Source organism: Cibotium barometz, chromosome 3, assembly GCF_041138505.1.
Source record: "Cibotium barometz isolate CiBa-2024 chromosome 3, ASM4113850v1, whole genome shotgun sequence".
In the NCBI taxonomy this organism is placed as follows: Eukaryota; Viridiplantae; Streptophyta; class Polypodiopsida; order Cyatheales; family Cibotiaceae; genus Cibotium; species Cibotium barometz.
In genome coordinates, this window is record NC_141048.1 from 53154432 (window position 1) to 53160976 (window position 6545).

Here is a 6545-nt window from a genome sequence, read left to right on the forward strand (position 1 = left end):
CTTGTTGTTACGGACAGGCTCATTTGTTATCTAGGAGTCGCTTGGTGACATCTTTGTATTCACCCGAAGGTACTGAGGCTGACAGTACATCTGCTTATGGGACTTCTATGATATTGTGTTCTAGACACATGAGATGGTAAAGTTGGGTATGGTTCACAGTCGCGCGCACCTGGAACTCTAACTGCAACTATGGATAACTCTATGGAGGACATAAGTCTTGCGAGCAGTCCTGGAGTTGGTTTGGTTCATGGAAAAATGGATCGAATTCTGTTTGTGCATGTATGCATACACTTTTTGAGGTAGAGGTATTTTTGTATTCTGGTGCCATTGGATCCTGGTACCATTGAGAATACATTGGGAAATACTTTGCATTGTGTCATCTGCTGCATGTATGTTGGTATGATACATCAAGTGCTTTATTATGTTCATGGATGCACCATTGGGTGTAACTCCTGCGGGATGGCCATGAGACATATGTAGGAAAGTACTTGGTAGATGTAGTGTTTGGATGCATTGAGTGCTTGCATATGCTCATGTTTCACCTTCAGTCGTGGGTCCTGCGGGATGCCCATGGGCATAAGGCTTGCGAGCAGCCCTTAGACTGTTACTTTGGAGTAGGTAGAGCATTTTGAGGAGCATATTGTTTGCGAATGCATGTGTGTCATGCATGTGTGCGCCATATGTAGAATGATGCATGGTTTTGTTTTTGGCTAACACAGTTAACGTGTTTCCATTTGGTTTTAGACTTTTGCTGTAGGTTCTGAAGGAACAAGCAAGAGGACAGTGTGGCTTATTGTGCAGGATGATTGTTCTATCATCCAGATGCATTGGAAGGCCATTGCTTTTGTCATATGGGGAGTCTTTGCTCAAAAGATGCTTTACTGTGCCATTGAGTGCAATCGAGGACGCTTGCCATTTTTCAAGAGGGGGGTATGTCATGACCCTGTGTTTTTCTCTGGACAAGATGCAGATGTGCACGGGGACATGGTGGACAGTGTGAATGGCATCAAGTGGGAGTGAAGATGGAAGCCCATGTGTGGATAACCCCATGTGTGAAAGGGGGCAAAGGAATTTTAACTTAAAAGGTTTTAAAAACCTTTAAAGTAATTTTTAATGCCATTTATGAAGAAAACGTGGCCCATAAGCTATTTTGGGGCCACGTGTGAGCTTTTTGGTAAAAGAGGGGCTGTTGGGCAGAAAAAGCAGGAGGCGCCTATCTTTTGGTGTGGGGTGTGCTTTTCCAGTCGGGCTGCTCATCTGGATACTCAGGCGCCTATCTGATAGGAAGCGTGTGCTTTTCTGAGGAGGGCTGGTCGCCTGAAGAGGCATGTTGGCTGCGCATGGAAGGAACTGTACGATTGCTGCAGGACTGTATGGCTGCTTTGCAGGTACTGTCCACGTGGCATATCAGACTGCTGCAGGTGCAGATTCAGGCGATGCAGGTACAGGCGGCGCTTGTGCAGGTACAGTCCACGTGGCAGATCTGTATGGCTGCTGCAGATTGGTTGGCGGCTGGTCCAGGTGATAGATGCAGGCCTGTACGGACAGCAGGAGGGTACTACTGGCGGGCTGCGCTACAGGCAATATAGGCGCATCTGGTTGTCTATTTTTGCATGCTTTTTGGAGATGAAGGGGCTGGCTGCTGTGCTGTGCTACAGAACAGAGACACAGGCCTCCTTTCTCTCTCTCTCTCTCTCCCTCTGCTGAAGAGTAGACAAGGGTTGGTTTTCTCTTGACACAAAGGTGGACAAGGGCTGTTTTTCCATGAACATAGATATCATGTCGATGGCGTTCAACTGATGGAACTTTCAGCCTTTCTATGCTTTGATTCGGGACTGTTTTGGGACAGTTTATGGGCTGTTTTTGTGTGGCTACAAATTCAGCTATGTGCTTGGGTTTTTGGCTGCAAGTACAAGGTCATGTGGTTATGTTTCTTGGCATGGGAGTGAAGCAAGCTCGCATGGCTGCGTGCTCATGGAGCAGATTGTTTTCTTCCTTCTAGAAAGGAACAGTGGGAACTACAGCTATGGGCATCTCTATGTTGCCAGATGTTTCATGAGGGAACAGGCAACTAGATGTATGGAAACAGAACAGGAGTTTCAAAGGGAAACAGGCCTAAGGGTTTTCATGTGGAAACAGGTCGTAGGTTTTCTCGAGGAAACATGTTTTTTGGGTTTCTCCAGGAGATAGGTCACATGCAGGCAGAAGATACAGGAATGGACACATGTTTGGTACAGCCTTGCTACTGATAGGACAGGGGACAGGGAATCCATGACAGAGATGGATAGTACCCTTGGATGGTAGAGAGGGTTTGTACAGGTGTGTCAACTGTATGGTATGCTGTGCTGTGATACTCTTCTGAGAGACAGTTTGGGAGTCTGTGTTGTGATACAGGAGCACTGGATGTGTCAAGGTGTGATGCTGTTCATAGTGTGAGAGGCTATGGATGGTTGTGGCAGCCTTGATCATGGGAGAAAGCTTCTGTATGCAGACTCAATGTGAGAGAGTCTTTTGATATGAACAATGGCTGGACTTGTTTGTGGATGCCGTGTGGACAGGAAGCCAGATGCAGGTTCTTTGCAGGCTTCGGGAGTTCTACTGGGACGGCTGAGTTCCCAGCCCTATATTGTAATCAAAGCTCTTTTAATCAATTAAAGAAATACCGCAAGGGGCGCCACTGCGATTTGGGGCCAATTGGTGTCCGTGTACTATTTGCAGGAGCACTCTAGCTCCCCCTGTTTGTTTTCCTTTTCTAGGTCCTCAATGGTGTTGAAGTGTTTTATGTGCGAGTGTTTGTTCCACCGCCCTTTGGTTTTCTGAAGGCCGGTTTACAGTAGACCTCACATACCTCAGTATGCGTCTCAATGCATCCAAATGCAGCTTTCGAGGAACTTGCATAAACTGACTCACCAACCCAACAGCATAGCTCAAATCTGGCCTGGTGATCGTCATGTAGATCAAGCCTCCTACTATGCGCCTATACATAGTAGGATCCTCCAAAATCTCTCCTGAATCTGTACTCAACTTGCCATTCTGATCCAATGGCACTGAGATAGGCTTATAGCCTGTCATACCATACTTGGACAACATGTCCAAAGCCATACTGTCTCTGCAGTAATCTAATACCATGTGGTGACTTAATCACCTCAATGCCCAAGAAATATCTGAGCTACCAATCTAGCCTTGTACCTGCTTATGCTTCCATCACTGTTATGTTTTACTTTGTACACCCACTTGCATCTAATGGCTTTCTTACCTTCAGGCAATTGCACTAAATCCCAAGTCTCATTTCTATACAGTGCATCCATCTCCTCATCCACCATAGCTTTCTCCCAACACACATTTCCAACAGCCTCATTAATGCATGTGGGCTCTACAACCTGTACAACTTTTGCCATGTATGCATAGTGATGTGCCACGTAACCATCATAGGTAAACCTCTGTACAGGATTCTTCACTCTCCCAAATCTTCGTAGCTTTGCATTCATGGCTTCCATAGCCTTCTTTACACCACGTGTTCTCATAGCCGGTATCCCAAGATCCTCATCAAGGCTCATCTCTGAGCCACTAGACTCTCCATCAACATGAGAATGCCCTGCAGAAATGTCAAGCATACTAAGGGACTCAACCACTTTCTCTTTGCCTTTATGTGATGTACTAATCACATTTGCAGGACTGGTATTATGACGCAGCCTGCCACTCCATGGTCTATCAACTGAACCACTAGATAAGGACTCTCTTAGTCCACTCAAAGACTGTGATTGCTGACTTGCATTCTGTGCAACCACATTTCCACTCACATAAGCCCCAACAGCTTCTTTTTCAACAGGATACCACCTGCTCGTCTCATCAAAAACAACATCCCTGCTTACCCTCAACTCACGTGTAGCAAGGTTATAACACCTGTATCCCTTTTGCTCAAAGGCAAATACCCAATAAACACACATTTTTCAGCTTTTGGATCCAGCTTAGTTCTCAGCTCATCTGACACATGCACATATGCAATGCATCCAAAGACTTTCAGATGAGACAAATCAAGTTTTCTGCCAATAAACCTCTCCTCTGGAGTTACATCATGTATGGTTGCAGTTGGAGTCCTGTTCATAATGTAAACTGCTGTAGAAACATCCTCAGCCCAATAGCTATGCGGTATATTCTTCTCTCCCATCAATGCTCGCGCAATCTCAGCAATGTACCTATTTTTCCACTCAACAACTCCATTTTGCTGCGGAGTGTATCTGCATGTAAACTGTCTCTGAATACCATTTTTCTTCAAAAATTCAGAGAATTCATTGGAGAAGTACTCTCCCCCTCCATCTGACCTTAGGCACTTTACATATTTCCCTGTTTGCTTTTCAACCATAACTCTGAAATTCTGAAAATTAGTGAACACCTCACCCTTCGCCTTCATGAAGTATACCCACACTTTCCTTGTGTGGTCATCAATAAATGTCACATAATACCTGCAGCCTCCCATAAACATGGTCTTCGTAGGACCCCATACATCTGAATGCACAACATCTAGTGCATTTCTGCTCACATTTCTGTCACGTGAAAATACATGCTTTGTTTGCTTTTCAAATTGGCATGCTTCACATATTTTCTGCATACCTTCAACTCTAAACTTTGGCAACCCTGTCACAATTTCTTTAGTCTGCATAGACTTCATTCTCTGTACATTCACATGTCCAATTCTTTTATGCCAAATGTCTGTGTCTGCAACAATTCCTGAATCATTTGCAAACATCGCAGCACTCACTTCAGGCATGTTTACATTCAATGTAAACATTTTGCCCACTCTGTTGCCTTTTGCAAGGTACCAAAGTTTTTGCTTCAGTGTATCAACACATGCATTACTTGGAGTATGTTCCACAGGAAGATGGTGGTCTAGACATATAGGTACCAAACCATACTGATGGATACAGATTTGGTGCAACTCTTTTCAAGAGTATTGTTCTTGGTTTTGCTCTCTTCCTTTAGGGTGCATTAGAGTTGGTACAAGCAAGTATTGTGCTTCATCTAAGTCGATGCATTAGTGGTTGGAGTGGATAGCAGAGTTTTGCCATGCCTTCCTCTAGAGTGCTCTTTCCATGGGTTACCAGAGGATACTTGGCCGCCATAACTGGATCTCTCATGGCAAGAGATCAACCATTTTATTCGATTGGACTAGCTAGGGCTTTACATACATCGGGAATGGGTGTTCCGCCACAGCTTAGCAGGAAGAAACCACTTCTTGAGAGTTTTGGAGGACAAATTCACTGAGAGCCCGGGCTACATTCGGACACACATGTCACATGCCATGTAGATAGCGATTGCTCAGCCGAGCACATCTCACGGGAGGACCGGATGAAGAGTATGCACTACAGCCTATAAGAGAGGTAGAGGATGAGGGGCACTACATGTTGAGATGCCCAGCCTACTATAAGATTTGAGAGAGATTCCGTTGTCTCTTCCGAGATGATTTCGGTCCACTCTCATGGGTGATGCAGTATGAAGATCGAAGATGCCTAGGCATGTTCCCAATGGAGCTCTCTCTCTCTCTCACGCATGCATTCATTTGATATTATAATGGATTGACTTATTGGTGTTTAACTCGATTTGAAAGTGATGGGAATTGAAAGAAGGATGCACAATTAACTTTCAGTAGATGCACCAGAGGAACTAAACAAGAAAGAGAAAACCATGATCGAGTCCTTTCCTAGTGTTTCGATTACCATCATGAGAGCATGATAAACGATTGACCCATGCACTGAAAAGATGTGTGTTATTCTAAGCACAAATATGGATCAGATTCAATGGCAAAGACATGATTAATGGCGTGATCTGGTTTTTAGGTTTACTATAAGATAAGATTAAAGGGAGACGAAGCAGACTTTTAAGAAATTGAGACAAACCCATAAGCTTGAAAGAACCTACTCTGGTTTTCTTGGAGTTGCTGCTTTCCGATAAACGCAGATCAGGCTCCAAATCAAGCAAAGTCCAAGCTGAAGGAGATGTTCCCAGAGGTCAAAAGACCATTGAATCTGGCGTCTCCTGGGTCTCCTCTGCGCCAAAACGTCCATATGCATTCTTTTCCCCTAGGTCAACTATTAACGCCGAGGCATCGTCGTATTCCTTATTTTTCAAATACATGTTGAAAGCATTTTTATTTACCGAGCCAGCATATTCCCACATTTTCAAATATTGATTTGGCACTTCTCACACTTTTAGGGTTCTATTCCCACCAATTCCTCGCTGGTTTACTAGGCCATGTAGTTGCTTGTGATAGTAAAATGCAATAGATGATCATTGCTCGTCTTTGGACCTATTTCTTTATTGCAAAGACATAATCAGTTGGTGTGTGGCTTGCAAAGACATAATCAGCTCGTGTGTGGCCGAGTGGTTAGCTCATGACCCACCCTCCCTAACAGTCATGAGTTTGAACCCTAACTCGTGTGCTGCTACCCCTCTCTCCACCCCCAGAAAGAAGATGTGGTGTGATTCTTTTAGTTGGTCATTGCTTATATTTGAGCTAGCCATTGTAAATCCAATTGCAATCGAATTTT

The 6545-nt window shown here is 44.4% G+C and overlaps 1 protein-coding gene across 1 annotated transcript in view; it reads right to left on the reverse strand.

Moving 5' to 3' along the window:
• LOC147640257 (uncharacterized) overlaps positions 1-6117 on the reverse strand; it is a 41777-nt gene extending 35660 nt beyond the window's left edge. The window contains exon 1 of the mRNA XM_086778650.1: positions 5917-6117. The gene's annotated coding sequence lies outside the window, so the exon portion shown is untranslated. The remainder of the gene's footprint in view (positions 1-5916) is intronic.
• Between the last annotated feature and the right edge of the window lie 428 nt (positions 6118-6545).